The sequence below is a fragment of the Phyllobates terribilis genome, unplaced genomic scaffold (assembly GCF_046119375.1).
Source record: "Phyllobates terribilis strain yellow unplaced genomic scaffold, ASM4611937v1 Scaffold_30__1_contigs__length_15301838, whole genome shotgun sequence".
In the NCBI taxonomy this organism is placed as follows: Eukaryota; Metazoa; Chordata; class Amphibia; order Anura; family Dendrobatidae; genus Phyllobates; species Phyllobates terribilis.
Window position 1 is genome coordinate 10,028,231 of NW_027362790.1, and position 17,012 is coordinate 10,045,242.

A 17,012-nucleotide genomic window follows, 5' to 3' on the forward strand; every position below is an offset into this window, starting at 1 on the left:
TTGAGGTCTGCCACCCTTTCCAGTAGGGGGAGCAGTCTTCTCCAGAAATCCTTTGCAAAATTACATGTCCATAATAGATGTTCCACCGTTTCCTCGTCTTGGCATCCGGCTCTTGGGCAGATGGCAGACCTCACAAATCCTCTTCTGTATTGGAATGCCCGACAAGGAAGACAGCGGTGCATGCAACTCCAAGCCAGATCTCTCTGTTCATTAAAAAGATAAAAAACGTTAATCATTTTCCAGATAGACATAGATTTGTCATCATCATATCTGTCAACATTACATATTTCCTCACTTTTACGTATTTCTTTAATTAGTTTCTTACTATTTCTTAATTCCTCTATTTTCTTAGTCCCTAAATTGAAATCGGACACTATTTTCCTTAAAATCTCATAATGCGTCGACAAATTAAAAGCATGGGGCACAGATATATTAACTTCATACCATCCAAACTTTCTCATAAAAAATCCTGTATTAAAACGCATAAAAAAGGACCAATAGTGATTCTTAAAAAGGGCATTAAAACAGTAAACGAACAGATGGATTAAAAGAAACCTATTAAAATCTGGAAAATCTTTACCACCTTTTACTTTTGATTTCATCACGATTTCTCTTTTCAGCTTTTCCATTTTTGAGTTCCAAAAGAAGGTAAAACAGGTTTTGGTTATCTTTTTTAAAACATTAACAGGCGGGGGGAAAACCATGCTAAGATACAATAAAAGAGGTAAAATCACCATCTTTAAAACCAATACTTTACCCTCCATTGTAAGTCTCCTCATGTTCCACATACATATTTTCGTATTTACTTTCTGTGTAATTGTTTCCCAACTACTATAACCATCATTATTTTCAGTGAATGATATACCTAAAATGGAAATGGATTCGGAGACATTAATTGGTACATCACGTAAAATCATCCCCCCAACACTTAAAATGTTACACTTATTAAAATTGATTTTAAAACCAGAAGCTAGACAAAAGGATTGCACTTGATGGAGAGTGGCCGTAAGTGATGGTGCATCTGTACACAAGACCGCCACGTCATCCATGTAGCCTACAACCTTGGCCTCCAAACCACCGCTTCCAGGCAGAGGGACACCGCATATCTGTTTATTTTGGCGTATTGCACATAACATTGGTTCCAGTGCACAGATAAACAGTAGGGGGGACAGAGGGCATCCCTGTTTCACCCCTGACCGTAAAAATACCTCTTGTGTCTTAAAACCATTCACTAAAATCTTACTTGTACAATCCTTGTAAAATGCTTTAAGCGATAGTAAAAACCCTTCTGGTATGCCCATTTTCTCTAAAACTTTAAAAAGATAAAAGTGTGAGACACGGTCAAATGCTTTTTCAAAATCAATAGATAAAATCGCCATTTTCCCCTTTCTGTCTTTCACATCCTCAATACAGTCTTTCACTAAATTCAGATTGTCCCATATACTGCGCCCCGGCACCCCACACACTTGATTAGAATGAATAACTTTGCTGATGACTTCTTTTAGACGATTTGCACAAATTTTAGCCATTATTTTATAGTCACAATTTAAAAGTGTTATTGGTCTCCAGTTTTCTAATTTTGATTTATCACCTTTTTTGTATAGGAGGGAGACTTCACCTTTCTTCCAGGAATTTAATAAAACCTTATTATTAAAAACCTCAGTAAACAAATAAAACAAATCATCTTTTAAAATATCATAAAAACATACATAAAATTCTATTGGGATGCCATCAGGACCAGGGACCTTTCCAGTTTTAAAACTTTTAATAGTTTTTAACACTTCTTGTTCCGTTAAAACTTGGGATAAAAACTCTTGGGATGCGGTATCTAAAACAGCTGTTAGTCCTTGCAGCGAATCATCCATTAATTTATTATCTATATTTTTTCCATTAAAAAGATTAGAAAAAAAAACCTCAACTTTACCCAGCATATTTTTTATATTATTCTCACCATCTATATGGTCAATTATCACTTTTTCTTTTTTATTTTTCCTAAAAAAATATCTGGAACACTTTTCATTTTCTTCTATATGTTGTACTCTAGAACGAAAAATGATCTCTTTTCCTTTTTGTTCTAGCCATTTTGAAATCTCTTCTTTTAAGTTTGAAATATCAACTTGTACATCTATCCCATTGTCTCTGAGCTTAAATAATGTTTGTAGGCGGGTATTTAAAATTCTATATTCTTCATATTTTTCTTTGGCTCTACATATACTCTTTTTAATAAAAAAGTCTTTTATTTTTACTTTCATTCTATCCCACCATACACTCATAGTCTCATTTGTTTTTTTCCCTTTTCTACATTTCCTATAAAACTCAATAAAATCTGATAAAATCTGCGGGTCGGTTAAAAGGGATACGTTCATTTTCCAGCTTTTCTTACCACATTTTTTGTTGTCATTTACTTTTATGGTAAAGGATAAAAGTTTATGGTCTGAAAATATATTAGCTAAAACTTCACATTTGGCAGGTATTGTTTTATCTGAACCAAAAATACAATCAATCCTAGAGCTACAATTAGCATTGCTCCAAGTGAAACCGGCGTCCTCTGGGCTGTCACTATGACACTCTTTATATATGTCTATCAATTTAGCATCTTTGACTATATCATGTAGCATACCTGAGGTTTTATCGTAGTTCCTGCTTACAGAGCTGGAGCGCCGGTTTTCACCTTTTAAAACACAATTAAAATCCCCTGCTAAGATAAAAGGTTCAGAGTTATTAATAAATAATGGTAAAAGATCAAGCATTTCGGCTCTTTCATTTTTCTCTGGGGATCCATAAAAATTTAAAAACTGCCATCTAATACCATCACTAAAAGCTTTTACTAATAAAATACGACCTGGTAAAATTTCCTGAATAAAATCAATTAAAACGTTCCCTTTAAAAAGTATGGCTACACCCGCTGATCCTGCAGCATTCGATCCGGACCAGACAGATGGCCCACACTTCCACTCATCTTTATATTTTTGATATGACATTTCATGTGGGATATTACATTCTTGCAGAAAAAATACAGATGCAGTAAAACACGTAAAAAAATTAAAAAGAGCAGTTCTTCTCGTGTTAGATTTTATGCCTCTCACGTTGAGGGAAATACCTTTCAGTTCAGCCATCATTAGAAAATGTAGAAATTTTACTTAGGTAACTAAGAGCAACGGATTTACCTGTCTGATGAACCTGATCAGACCACTGGGCTTGCGCCTCCCTCCTCATCTGATAGTATCGTCACGAGAGTCTCCGTGGAGGAGGAAAGATTACCACATTTATATAAACCCGACGCTACACTGGCATAGCTCGGAGGGCTGGCTGGCAGAACCCGCTGGGTCTCCATTGGCTGGCCATGCAGTTCCTCATCAGGTGGGTCCCCGAGGGGTTCCGCCGCCCCTGTTTGACCTGTAGAAGGTCGTCCTATAGGAGGAGGTTGCGCACAAGGCAGAGCCTCTGACTCTTCAGAGGCAGCAAGATCCCGGTCCCCACCTGTAGCAGCGGAGACCGAAACCCCTGAGGGTCCAGCGTCCACGTCCCCTTCTGGAGAAGTGTCCATCTGTTCACCTCCTGCTGCCTCCTCCGAACCACCCTTTTTCTTTTTCTTAGGACCCACCTTTATCCACTCAGCGCCCTCAGCACTAGGAGACCCAGACTGGGCATGGGCTTCTGTGTCGGCCTTTTGCCGGTCCCTTTTGACCTTACCAGTAGTGCCCTTCTGCTCCTTCTCAGCCCTCCTTTTGGACTCCCGCAGGTCCTGCAGCCAGGTTTTGGGATTTGGTATTTTACCTGTCATAGACTCTGGAGACACTTCACTATTTGGTACGCCCTTATTGTCTCCAGAGGCTCCAGGTTGTTGTTCCTCCTCCTGAGGGGTGGTCTGATCTTTTGGTCCTTGGTCGGACGTCTTGGACTTCCCCTTTTGCTCATCTTCCCGAAATCTGTGAGGGCAAGAAAAATAAAAGTGACCTGGAGTCTGGCAAAAACTGCATTTCTTTTCCTTAGGGCATTCTTTTGTCTCATGTTCTTCACTAGCACAATTTCTACATGATACATGACAGTTTTCTTTTGAATGACCATAGCGCCCACAATTTCTGCAATATACTGGCATCCCAGAAAAGAAGAAATCCCCATTTGTTTGCCCAATTTTGAAACGGGCAGGGGGGAGCCGTATACCACCTGGTGTATTTGGATCTCTTGTACACTTCACAAGGAATTTCCACTTAGATGTCCATATGTTATATTCGTTTAATATCTTCCCAATACATTTAACACTTTTAAAATAAATTGCTAGAAATGACATTACTTCTGGAGCAGAAACAAAGGGCGAAAATATTTTTACAATAACCAGTCTTACCTCATCCAGGACGTGCTCAACAATTTGTATCCCTTTCAAAACAGGACTATTTTCAACTTTTTTTAACTTTTCTAGTACATCTCTAAAAATACCTTCTCCGGTGAATGTGATGTCATAGTCACCTCTTCTGGGATAATCCTGGATGGAGAGAATTTCATTCCTTTGTACGCCAAGAAGGTTCCTGAGCACGTCCTGGACTACATACCCTAATTTCCTCATATCCGAGCCACCCGCCGTGAAGTGAACTCGGATAGAGTTTTTTAGCCTCGCATAAAGAGGCACGAGGTTAGGGTCAACCTCCATGGAAAAACGCAACAAGGTTGCAAATTGCAGCCGCTTGCATTCTGCGCTCCCAGTGTTCTTGCAGCGAAAAACACCTGGAAGCTGGGGGATCGCAACTCGTTACCCTGGGACTAAGCCCTCTCCCTAATAGCAGCAAGCAGGTTAAGTCCACCAAAGTGGACGATCCTGCCAGGCCAAGGAGAGGGGTACCCGAGTGCCCTTTAACCACAATCTCCTGCAATAAAGCACTTGATCGTAGCCAAAAGGCCGAGAAGCGATAACCAGAATTGGTTTCAAACTACGGAGCCACCCAAGGATCCTGAAAAGTCCATTTGTGGAGATGAGCTCCTGGACTCCCGTTAAGAAGACATGTTGTCAACCTCTAGATCCCTTACATGCCTGCACTTTTCGGCTTGCTGCTGCTGCAATCCACGCGTTTTAGATCTGCATAACTCCACCTCTTTAAACACAGCACCTTCACCCCCTGCTGTTCCCACCCGCCTCAACACCGTTGGAAGGGAGGAGAACCAATTAAGGCGGGGGGTGGGGTGGAACGAGCAGCTGTCTACCCTTAGCAGGAGGGCTCCTGATTACATACCTCTCCTGCTGCTGCTGCTGCTGGCTGTCCAGCAGCAGACTGAAGGTGGCTGCTGCTGTGCACAGGTATATAAAGGCTCAGAGCCTATTATGACACGCGCAGCCAGCGTTCCATTGCCACATTCCATCTACTGCAGGCAGGATACCTGGCTGGCTGAATGTCGCTGAGAAGCTCACAGAGACCGCCATAAGCAACAGTTTAACAGAATGCCACAGACTAATCAACCAAACTTTTTGGGTTGGGTTCTCTTTTATAGTCTGCAGGCATTAAATGAAAGAAGTCAGTGTTCCAGCAGAAGGAGACAACGTTTCAGAAAAGGCATTGTAGCAAACCAAAAAAGAAATTTTAAGCGCAGCAGAGTAACCAGCGCACATACCTGTTAGCTCAGGTGAGTTTAAAAGGCTGCTGTTGATAACAAGGGCATTTGCTAAATAGATGGTGTGTGTGCAACAATATACTGAAAGGTCAATTATATTGTGCAGCTTATCTCACCACCTGTAGTTATTTAGGTGAAAGCTCCAAAATGCTTGCCTAATATGTCTGTTTATCCAAAAGGAAGTAAAAAGGGAGAGCTAGAAAGATAGCATTGCATCACATTACATGGCAATGCAATGCACAGTTGCTGAAGTTGAACCAAAATGAGCTTGTAATCTGGCTTCTGCAACTTTGAACATGAAAAATCCAATGAGGAGAAGAAAAGCAAAGCCAAAGAGTCCATCCCAAAATCCGACAAACAAGCAAAATGAACAAAAAACATTGAATTCAATTCTTTCTGATTTTAGAAACTGCATTAAAGAAGGGGTGCACCGGTCCTGGAGATACTGCAATACCAGGTCAATGCGTGGAGTGGACAGAGCAAGCTCTTTTTCCATCTCCCTGTTCTAAAAATCCATTTAATATATGGTCCCCAGATAGGGGACGTATCAGATATTAAACTGATAAGAACAGATACTACACTTGATCTTAGCCAAAAGGCCGAGAAGCGATAACCAGAATTGGTTTCAAACTACGGAGCCACCCAAGGATCCTGAAAAGTCCATTTGTGGAGATGAGCTCCTGGACTCCCGTTAAGAAGACATGTTGTCAACCTCTAGATCCCTTACATGCCTGCACTTTTCGGCTTGCTGCTGCTGCAATCCACGCGTTTTAGATCTGCATAACTCCACCTCTTTAAACACAGCACCTTCACCCCCTGCTGTTCCCACCCGCCTCAACACCGTTGGAAGGGAGGAGAACCAATTAAGGCGGGGGGTGGGGTGGAACGAGCAGCTGTCTACCCTTAGCAGGAGGGCTCCTGATTACATACCTCTCCTGCTGCTGCTGCTGCTGGCTGTCCAGCAGCAGACTGAAGGTGGCTGCTGCTGTGCACAGGTATATAAAGGCTCAGAGCCTATTATGACACGCGCAGCCAGCGTTCCATTGCCACATTCCATCTACTGCAGGCAGGATACCTGGCTGGCTGAATGTCGCTGAGAAGCTCACAGAGACCGCCATAAGCAACAGTTTAACAGAATGCCACAGACTAATCAACCAAACTTTTTGGGTTGGGTTCTCTTTTATAGTCTGCAGGCATTAAATGAAAGAAGTCAGTGTTCCAGCAGAAGGAGACAACGTTTCAGAAAAGGCATTGTAGCAAACCAAAAAAGAAATTTTAAGCGCAGCAGAGTAACCAGCGCACATACCTGTTAGCTCAGGTGAGTTTAAAAGGCTGCTGTTGATAACAAGGGCATTTGCTAAATAGATGGTGTGTGTGCAACAATATACTGAAAGGTCAATTATATTGTGCAGCTTATCTCACCACCTGTAGTTATTTAGGTGAAAGCTCCAAAATGCTTGCCTAATATGTCTGTTTATCCAAAAGGAAGTAAAAAGGGAGAGCTAGAAAGATAGCATTGCATCACATTACATGGCAATGCAATGCACAGTTGCTGAAGTTGAACCAAAATGAGCTTGTAATCTGGCTTCTGCAACTTTGAACATGAAAAATCCAATGAGGAGAAGAAAAGCAAAGCCAAAGAGTCCATCCCAAAATCCGACAAACAAGCAAAATGAACAAAAAACATTGAATTCAATTCTTTCTGATTTTAGAAACTGCATTAAAGAAGGGGTGCACCGGTCCTGGAGATACTGCAATACCAGGTCAATGCGTGGAGTGGACAGAGCAAGCTCTTTTTCCATCTCCCTGTTCTAAAAATCCATTTAATATATGGTCCCCAGATAGGGGACGTATCAGATATTAAACTGATAAGAACAGATACTACACTTGATCTTAGCCAAAAGGCCGAGAAGCGATAACCAGAATTGGTTTCAAACTACGGAGCCACCCAAGGATCCTGAAAAGTCCATTTGTGGAGATGAGCTCCTGGACTCCCGTTAAGAAGACATGTTGTCAACCTCTAGATCCCTTACATGCCTGCACTTTTCGGCTTGCTGCTGCTGCAATCCACGCGTTTTAGATCTGCATAACTCCACCTCTTTAAACACAGCACCTTCACCCCCTGCTGTTCCCACCCGCCTCAACACCGTTGGAAAGGAGGAGAACCAATTAAGGCGGGGGGTGGGGTGGAACGAGCAGCTGTCTACCCTTAGCAGGAGGGCTCCTGATTACATACCTCTCCTGCTGCTGCTGCTGCTGGCTGTCCAGCAGCAGACTGAAGGTGGCTGCTGCTGTGCACAGGTATATAAAGGCTCAGAGCCTATTATGACACGCGCAGCCAGCGTTCCATTGCCACATTCCATCTACTGCAGGCAGGATACCTGGCTGGCTGAATGTCGCTGAGAAGCTCACAGAGACCGCCATAAGCAACAGTTTAACAGAATGCCACAGACTAATCAACCAAACTTTTTGGGTTGGGTTCTCTTTTATAGTCTGCAGGCATTAAATGAAAGAAGTCAGTGTTCCAGCAGAAGGAGACAACGTTTCAGAAAAGGCATTGTAGCAAACCAAAAAAGAAATTTTAAGCACAGCAGAGTAACCAGCGCACATACCTGTTAGCTCAGGTGAGTTTAAAAGGCTGCTGTTGATAACAAGGGCATTTGCTAAATAGATGGTGTGTGTGCAACAATATACTGAAAGGTCAATTATATTGTGCAGCTTATCTCACCACCTGTAGTTATTTAGGTGAAAGCTCCAAAATGCTTGCCTAATATGTCTGTTTATCCAAAAGGAAGTAAAAAGGGAGAGCTAGAAAGATAGCATTGCATCACATTACATGGCAATGCAATGCACAGTTGCTGAAGTTGAACCAAAATGAGCTTGTAATCTGGCTTCTGCAACTTTGAACATGAAAAATCCAATGAGGAGAAGAAAAGCAAAGCCAAAGAGTCCATCCCAAAATCCGACAAACAAGCAAAATGAACAAAAAACATTGAATTCAATTCTTTCTGATTTTAGAAACTGCATTAAAGAAGGGGTGCACCGGTCCTGGAGATACTGCAATACCAGGTCAATGCGTGGAGTGGACAGAGCAAGCTCTTTTTCCATCTCCCTGTTCTAAAAATCCATTTAATATATGGTCCCCAGATAGGGGACGTATCAGATATTAAACTGATAAGAACAGATTTTTTGATTGAAGCTGCATCCAAGGCACTGAAAAATGTGACCGAAGTCACACCAAAACAGCGCACGAGGCGAGGATTCATGTGGACCCTTCCCGGAGGAGAGGGTCCCCAATAAACCATCCCCATCCCTCCGAGCCAGAAGGCCACAGCGAGGGTCAGGGATCTCCGATGCTCTTCCTAGCCGAAGCCGGAGAAGAGCCGTTTTCGTGCTCCCAGCTTCCATCTAGGCTGCCACCCTAGTGGAGCTGGAGCCTGTGTTGGTTTCTCAGCCCAAAGCTGACCGGACCTCCGACCGGGTTTATAAAAATTCCCCTTCCTAGCCCGGAGGCCAGGAATAGGGGGGGTTGCTCAGAAAGTATGATTGGCAAAGGTGCGGCGTGCAACGAAGCCAAGTCTTTCTGGGGTTCCCAGTCCCAGTAAGCTTGGACTCCCACCAGGGCGCCTACTCCTGGGGCACATTGCTCCAAAGCCCTCACACTTACCCAGCCTAGTGACTTCGATCCTGGAGGGCCATGTTTTCCATCAGATAACTCTATGAGCCACCTGGCGTACTAACAAGTGCACCAAACCAGTGTGTAATATGCATCAATTTACTAGGGCAGCCCAAGGACAAAACTGCCTTTTCAAAAGATACTACACTTGATCTTAGCCAAAAGGCCGAGAAGCGATAACCAGAATTGGTTTCAAACTACGGAGCCACCCAAGGATCCTGAAAAGTCCATTTGTGGAGATGAGCTCCTGGACTCCCGTTAAGAAGACATGTTGTCAACCTCTAGATCCCTTACATGCCTGCACTTTTCGGCTTGCTGCTGCTGCAATCCACGCGTTTTAGATCTGCATAACTCCACCTCTTTAAACACAGCACCTTCACCCCCTGCTGTTCCCACCCGCCTCAACACCGTTGGAAGGGAGGAGAACCAATTAAGGCGGGGGGTGGGGTGGAACGAGCAGCTGTCTACCCTTAGCAGGAGGGCTCCTGATTACATACCTCTCCTGCTGCTGCTGCTGCTGCTGGCTGTCCAGCAGCAGACTGAAGGTGGCTGCTGCTGTGCACAGGTATATAAAGGCTCAGAGCCTATTATGACACGCGCAGCCAGCGTTCCATTGCCACATTCCATCTACTGCAGGCAGGATACCTGGCTGGCTGAATGTCGCTGAGAAGCTCACAGAGACCGCCATAAGCAACAGTTTAACAGAATGCCACAGACTAATCAACCAAACTTTTTGGGTTGGGTTCTCTTTTATAGTCTGCAGGCATTAAATGAAAGAAGTCAGTGTTCCAGCAGAAGGAGACAACGTTTCAGAAAAGGCATTGTAGCAAACCAAAAAAGAAATTTTAAGCGCAGCAGAGTAACCAGCGCACATACCTGTTAGCTCAGGTGAGTTTAAAAGGCTGCTGTTGATAACAAGGGCATTTGCTAAATAGATGGTGTGTGTGCAACAATATACTGAAAGGTCAATTATATTGTGCAGCTTATCTCACCACCTGTAGTTATTTAGGTGAAAGCTCCAAAATGCTTGCCTAATATGTCTGTTTATCCAAAAGGAAGTAAAAAGGGAGAGCTAGAAAGATAGCATTGCATCACATTACATGGCAATGCAATGCACAGTTGCTGAAGTTGAACCAAAATGAGCTTGTAATCTGGCTTCTGCAACTTTGAACATGAAAAATCCAATGAGGAGAAGAAAAGCAAAGCCAAAGAGTCCATCCCAAAATCCGACAAACAAGCAAAATGAACAAAAAACATTGAATTCAATTCTTTCTGATTTTAGAAACTGCATTAAAGAAGGGGTGCACCGGTCCTGGAGATACTGCAATACCAGGTCAATGCGTGGAGTGGACAGAGCAAGCTCTTTTTCCATCTCCCTGTTCTAAAAATCCATTTAATATATGGTCCCCAGATAGGGGACGTATCAGATATTAAACTGATAAGAACAGATACTACACTTGATCTTAGCCAAAAGGCCGAGAAGCGATAACCAGAATTGGTTTCAAACTACGGAGCCACCCAAGGATCCTGAAAAGTCCATTTGTGGAGATGAGCTCCTGGACTCCCGTTAAGAAGACATGTTGTCAACCTCTAGATCCCTTACATGCCTGCACTTTTCGGCTTGCTGCTGCTGCAATCCACGCGTTTTAGATCTGCATAACTCCACCTCTTTAAACACAGCACCTTCACCCCCTGCTGTTCCCACCCGCCTCAACACCGTTGGAAGGGAGGAGAACCAATTAAGGCGGGGGGTGGGGTGGAACGAGCAGCTGTCTACCCTTAGCAGGAGGGCTCCTGATTACATACCTCTCCTGCTGCTGCTGCTGCTGGCTGTCCAGCAGCAGACTGAAGGTGGCTGCTGCTGTGCACAGGTATATAAAGGCTCAGAGCCTATTATGACACGCGCAGCCAGCGTTCCATTGCCACATTCCATCTACTGCAGGCAGGATACCTGGCTGGCTGAATGTCGCTGAGAAGCTCACAGAGACCGCCATAAGCAACAGTTTAACAGAATGCCACAGACTAATCAACCAAACTTTTTGGGTTGGGTTCTCTTTTATAGTCTGCAGGCATTAAATGAAAGAAGTCAGTGTTCCAGCAGAAGGAGACAACGTTTCAGAAAAGGCATTGTAGCAAACCAAAAAAGAAATTTTAAGCGCAGCAGAGTAACCAGCGCACATACCTGTTAGCTCAGGTGAGTTTAAAAGGCTGCTGTTGATAACAAGGGCATTTGCTAAATAGATGGTGTGTGTGCAACAATATACTGAAAGGTCAATTATATTGTGCAGCTTATCTCACCACCTGTAGTTATTTAGGTGAAAGCTCCAAAATGCTTGCCTAATATGTCTGTTTATCCAAAAGGAAGTAAAAAGGGAGAGCTAGAAAGATAGCATTGCATCACATTACATGGCAATGCAATGCACAGTTGCTGAAGTTGAACCAAAATGAGCTTGTAATCTGGCTTCTGCAACTTTGAACATGAAAAATCCAATGAGGAGAAGAAAAGCAAAGCCAAAGAGTCCATCCCAAAATCCGACAAACAAGCAAAATGAACAAAAAACATTGAATTCAATTCTTTCTGATTTTAGAAACTGCATTAAAGAAGGGGTGCACCGGTCCTGGAGATACTGCAATACCAGGTCAATGCGTGGAGTGGACAGAGCAAGCTCTTTTTCCATCTCCCTGTTCTAAAAATCCATTTAATATATGGTCCCCAGATAGGGGACGTATCAGATATTAAACTGATAAGAACAGATACTACACTTGATCTTAGCCAAAAGGCCGAGAAGCGATAACCAGAATTGGTTTCAAACTACGGAGCCACCCAAGGATCCTGAAAAGTCCATTTGTGGAGATGAGCTCCTGGACTCCCGTTAAGAAGACATGTTGTCAACCTCTAGATCCCTTACATGCCTGCACTTTTCGGCTTGCTGCTGCTGCAATCCACGCGTTTTAGATCTGCATAACTCCACCTCTTTAAACACAGCACCTTCACCCCCTGCTGTTCCCACCCGCCTCAACACCGTTGGAAGGGAGGAGAACCAATTAAGGCGGGGGGTGGGGTGGAACGAGCAGCTGTCTACCCTTAGCAGGAGGGCTCCTGATTACATACCTCTCCTGCTGCTGCTGCTGCTGGCTGTCCAGCAGCAGACTGAAGGTGGCTGCTGCTGTGCACAGGTGTATAAAGGCTCAGAGCCTATTATGACACGCGCAGCCAGCGTTCCATTGCCACATTCCATCTACTGCAGGCAGGATACCTGGCTGGCTGAATGTCGCTGAGAAGCTCACAGAGACCGCCATAAGCAACAGTTTAACAGAATGCCACAGACTAATCAACCAAACTTTTTGGGTTGGGTTCTCTTTTATAGTCTGCAGGCATTAAATGAAAGAAGTCAGTGTTCCAGCAGAAGGAGACAACGTTTCAGAAAAGGCATTGTAGCAAACCAAAAAAGAAATTTTAAGCGCAGCAGAGTAACCAGCGCACATACCTGTTAGCTCAGGTGAGTTTAAAAGGCTGCTGTTGATAACAAGGGCATTTGCTAAATAGATGGTGTGTGTGCAACAATATACTGAAAGGTCAATTATATTGTGCAGCTTATCTCACCACCTGTAGTTATTTAGGTGAAAGCTCCAAAATGCTTGCCTAATATGTCTGTTTATCCAAAAGGAAGTAAAAAGGGAGAGCTAGAAAGATAGCATTGCATCACATTACATGGCAATGCAATGCACAGTTGCTGAAGTTGAACCAAAATGAGCTTGTAATCTGGCTTCTGCAACTTTGAACATGAAAAATCCAATGAGGAGAAGAAAAGCAAAGCCAAAGAGTCCATCCCAAAATCCGACAAACAAGCAAAATGAACAAAAAACATTGAATTCAATTCTTTCTGATTTTAGAAACTGCATTAAAGAAGGGGTGCACCGGTCCTGGAGATACTGCAATACCAGGTCAATGCGTGGAGTGGACAGAGCAAGCTCTTTTTCCATCTCCCTGTTCTAAAAATCCATTTAATATATGGTCCCCAGATAGGGGACGTATCAGATATTAAACTGATAAGAACAGATACTACACTTGATCTTAGCCAAAAGGCCGAGAAGCGATAACCAGAATTGGTTTCAAACTACGGAGCCACCCAAGGATCCTGAAAAGTCCATTTGTGGAGATGAGCTCCTGGACTCCCGTTAAGAAGACATGTTGTCAACCTCTAGATCCCTTACATGCCTGCACTTTTCGGCTTGCTGCTGCTGCAATCCACGCGTTTTAGATCTGCATAACTCCACCTCTTTAAACACAGCACCTTCACCCCCTGCTGTTCCCACCCGCCTCAACACCGTTGGAAGGGAGGAGAACCAATTAAGGCGGGGGGTGGGGTGGAACGAGCAGCTGTCTACCCTTAGCAGGAGGGCTCCTGATTACATACCTCTCCTGCTGCTGCTGCTGCTGGCTGTCCAGCAGCAGACTGAAGGTGGCTGCTGCTGTGCACAGGTGTATAAAGGCTCAGAGCCTATTATGACACGCGCAGCCAGCGTTCCATTGCCACATTCCATCTACTGCAGGCAGGATACCTGGCTGGCTGAATGTCGCTGAGAAGCTCACAGAGACCGCCATAAGCAACAGTTTAACAGAATGCCACAGACTAATCAACCAAACTTTTTGGGTTGGGTTCTCTTTTATAGTCTGCAGGCATTAAATGAAAGAAGTCAGTGTTCCAGCAGAAGGAGACAACGTTTCAGAAAAGGCATTGTAGCAAACCAAAAAAGAAATTTTAAGCACAGCAGAGTAACCAGCGCACATACCTGTTAGCTCAGGTGAGTTTAAAAGGCTGCTGTTGATAACAAGGGCATTTGCTAAATAGATGGTGTGTGTGCAACAATATACTGAAAGGTCAATTATATTGTGCAGCTTATCTCACCACCTGTAGTTATTTAGGTGAAAGCTCCAAAATGCTTGCCTAATATGTCTGTTTATCCAAAAGGAAGTAAAAAGGGAGAGCTAGAAAGATAGCATTGCATCACATTACATGGCAATGCAATGCACAGTTGCTGAAGTTGAACCAAAATGAGCTTGTAATCTAGCTTCTGCAACTTTGAACATGAAAAATCCAATGAGGAGAAGAAAAGCAAAGCCAAAGAGTCCATCCCAAAATCCGACAAACAAGCAAAATGAACAAAAAACATTGAATTCAATTCTTTCTGATTTTAGAAACTGCATTAAAGAAGGGGTGCACCGGTCCTGGAGATACTGCAATACCAGGTCAATGCGTGGAGTGGACAGAGCAAGCTCTTTTTCCATCTCCCTGTTCTAAAAATCCATTTAATATATGGTCCCCAGATAGGGGACGTATCAGATATTAAACTGATAAGAACAGATACTACACTTGATCTTAGCCAAAAGGCCGAGAAGCGATAACCAGAATTGGTTTCAAACTACGGAGCCACCCAAGGATCCTGAAAAGTCCATTTGTGGAGATGAGCTCCTGGACTCCCGTTAAGAAGACATGTTGTCAACCTCTAGATCCCTTACATGCCTGCACTTTTCGGCTTGCTGCTGCTGCAATCCACGCGTTTTAGATCTGCATAACTCCACCTCTTTAAACACAGCACCTTCACCCCCTGCTGTTCCCACCCGCCTCAACACCGTTGGAAGGGAGGAGAACCAATTAAGGCGGGGGGTGGGGTGGAACGAGCAGCTGTCTACCCTTAGCAGGAGGGCTCCTGATTACATACCTCTCCTGCTGCTGCTGCTGCTGGCTGTCCAGCAGCAGACTGAAGGTGGCTGCTGCTGTGCACAGGTATATAAAGGCTCAGAGCCTATTATGACACGCGCAGCCAGCGTTCCATTGCCACATTCCATCTACTGCAGGCAGGATACCTGGCTGGCTGAATGTCGCTGAGAAGCTCACAGAGACCGCCATAAGCAACAGTTTAACAGAATGCCACAGACTAATCAACCAAACTTTTTGGGTTGGGTTCTCTTTTATAGTCTGCAGGCATTAAATGAAAGAAGTCAGTGTTCCAGCAGAAGGAGACAACGTTTCAGAAAAGGCATTGTAGCAAACCAAAAAAGAAATTTTAAGCGCAGCAGAGTAACCAGCGCACATACCTGTTAGCTCAGGTGAGTTTAAAAGGCTGCTGTTGATAACAAGGGCATTTGCTAAATAGATGGTGTGTGTGCAACAATATACTGAAAGGTCAATTATATTGTGCAGCTTATCTCACCACCTGTAGTTATTTAGGTGAAAGCTCCAAAATGCTTGCCTAATATGTCTGTTTATCCAAAAGGAAGTAAAAAGGGAGAGCTAGAAAGATAGCATTGCATCACATTACATGGCAATGCAATGCACAGTTGCTGAAGTTGAACCAAAATGAGCTTGTAATCTGGCTTCTGCAACTTTGAACATGAAAAATCCAATGAGGAGAAGAAAAGCAAAGCCAAAGAGTCCATCCCAAAATCCGACAAACAAGCAAAATGAACAAAAAACATTGAATTTAATTCTTTCTGATTTTAGAAACTGCATTAAAGAAGGGGTGCACCGGTCCTGGAGATACTGCAATACCAGGTCAATGCGTGGAGTGGACAGAGCAAGCTCTTTTTCCATCTCCCTGTTCTAAAAATCCATTTAATATATGGTCCCCAGATAGGGGACGTATCAGATATTAAACTGATAAGAACAGATACTACACTTGATCTTAGCCAAAAGGCCGAGAAGCGATAACCAGAATTGGTTTCAAACTACGGAGCCACCCAAGGATCCTGAAAAGTCCATTTGTGGAGATGAGCTCCTGGACTCCCGTTAAGAAGACATGTTGTCAACCTCTAGATCCCTTACATGCCTGCACTTTTCGGCTTGCTGCTGCTGCAATCCACGCGTTTTAGATCTGCATAACTCCACCTCTTTAAACACAGCACCTTCACCCCCTGCTGTTCCCACCCGCCTCAACACCGTTGGAAGGGAGGAGAACCAATTAAGGCGGGGGGTGGGGTGGAACGAGCAGCTGTCTACCCTTAGCAGGAGGGCTCCTGATTACATACCTCTCCTGCTGCTGCTGCTGCTGGCTGTCCAGCAGCAGACTGAAGGTGGCTGCTGCTGTGCACAGGTATATAAAGGCTCAGAGCCTATTATGACACGCGCAGCCAGCGTTCCATTGCCACATTCCATCTACTGCAGGCAGGATACCTGGCTGGCTGAATGTCGCTGAGAAGCTCACAGAGACCGCCATAAGCAACAGTTTAACAGAATGCCACAGACTAATCAACCAAACTTTTTGGGTTGGGTTCTCTTTTATAGTCTGCAGGCATTAAATGAAAGAAGTCAGTGTTCCAGCAGAAGGAGACAACGTTTCAGAAAAGGCATTGTAGCAAACCAAAAAAGAAATTTTAAGCGCAGCAGAGTAACTAGCGCACATACCTGTTATCCCAGGTGAGTTTAAAAGGCTGCTGTTGATAACAAGGGCATTTGCTAAATAGCTGGTGTGTGTGCAACAATATACTGAAAGGTCAATTATATTGTGCAGCTTATCTCACCACCTGTAGTTATTTAGGTGAAAGCTCCAAAATGCTTGCCTAATATGTCTGTTTATCCAAAAGGAAGTAAAAAGGGAGAGCTAGAAAGATAGCATTGCATCACATTACATGGCAATGCAATGCACAGTTGCTGAAGTTGAACCAAAATGAGCTTGTAATCTGGCTTCTGCAACTTTGAACATGAAAAATCCAATGAGGAGAAGAAAAGCAAAG

General features: G+C 43.8%; 8 non-coding genes and 1 pseudogene across 8 annotated transcripts; all 9 read right to left on the minus strand.

The window, feature by feature from the left end:
* Window positions 1-6,021: 6,021 nt before the first annotated feature.
* LOC141180445 (U2 spliceosomal RNA) lies at window positions 6,022-6,212 on the minus strand. The gene has a single exon (XR_012256190.1). It is a non-coding gene; the product is annotated as a U2 spliceosomal RNA (small nuclear RNA).
* A 1,115-nt stretch (window positions 6,213-7,327) lies between these two features.
* On the minus strand, window positions 7,328-7,518 carry LOC141180446 (U2 spliceosomal RNA). Its single transcript, XR_012256191.1, has one exon. It is a non-coding gene; the product is annotated as a U2 spliceosomal RNA (small nuclear RNA).
* Window positions 7,519-8,633: 1,115 nt separating this feature from the next.
* Window positions 8,634-8,815, minus strand: LOC141179686 (U2 spliceosomal RNA). Its single transcript, XR_012255676.1, has one exon. It is a non-coding gene; the product is annotated as a U2 spliceosomal RNA (small nuclear RNA).
* Window positions 8,816-9,339: 524 nt separating this feature from the next.
* Window positions 9,340-9,455, minus strand: LOC141180018 (U2 spliceosomal RNA; annotated as a pseudogene).
* A 1,118-nt stretch (window positions 9,456-10,573) lies between these two features.
* LOC141180447 (U2 spliceosomal RNA) lies at window positions 10,574-10,764 on the minus strand. The gene has a single exon (XR_012256192.1). It is a non-coding gene; the product is annotated as a U2 spliceosomal RNA (small nuclear RNA).
* Window positions 10,765-11,879: 1,115 nt separating this feature from the next.
* On the minus strand, window positions 11,880-12,070 carry LOC141180448 (U2 spliceosomal RNA). The gene has a single exon (XR_012256193.1). It is a non-coding gene; the product is annotated as a U2 spliceosomal RNA (small nuclear RNA).
* Window positions 12,071-13,185: 1,115 nt separating this feature from the next.
* LOC141180449 (U2 spliceosomal RNA) lies at window positions 13,186-13,376 on the minus strand. The gene has a single exon (XR_012256194.1). It is a non-coding gene; the product is annotated as a U2 spliceosomal RNA (small nuclear RNA).
* A 1,115-nt stretch (window positions 13,377-14,491) lies between these two features.
* Window positions 14,492-14,682, minus strand: LOC141180450 (U2 spliceosomal RNA). Its single transcript, XR_012256195.1, has one exon. It is a non-coding gene; the product is annotated as a U2 spliceosomal RNA (small nuclear RNA).
* A 1,115-nt stretch (window positions 14,683-15,797) lies between these two features.
* On the minus strand, window positions 15,798-15,988 carry LOC141180452 (U2 spliceosomal RNA). Its single transcript, XR_012256196.1, has one exon. It is a non-coding gene; the product is annotated as a U2 spliceosomal RNA (small nuclear RNA).
* Window positions 15,989-17,012: the final 1,024 nt, after the last annotated feature.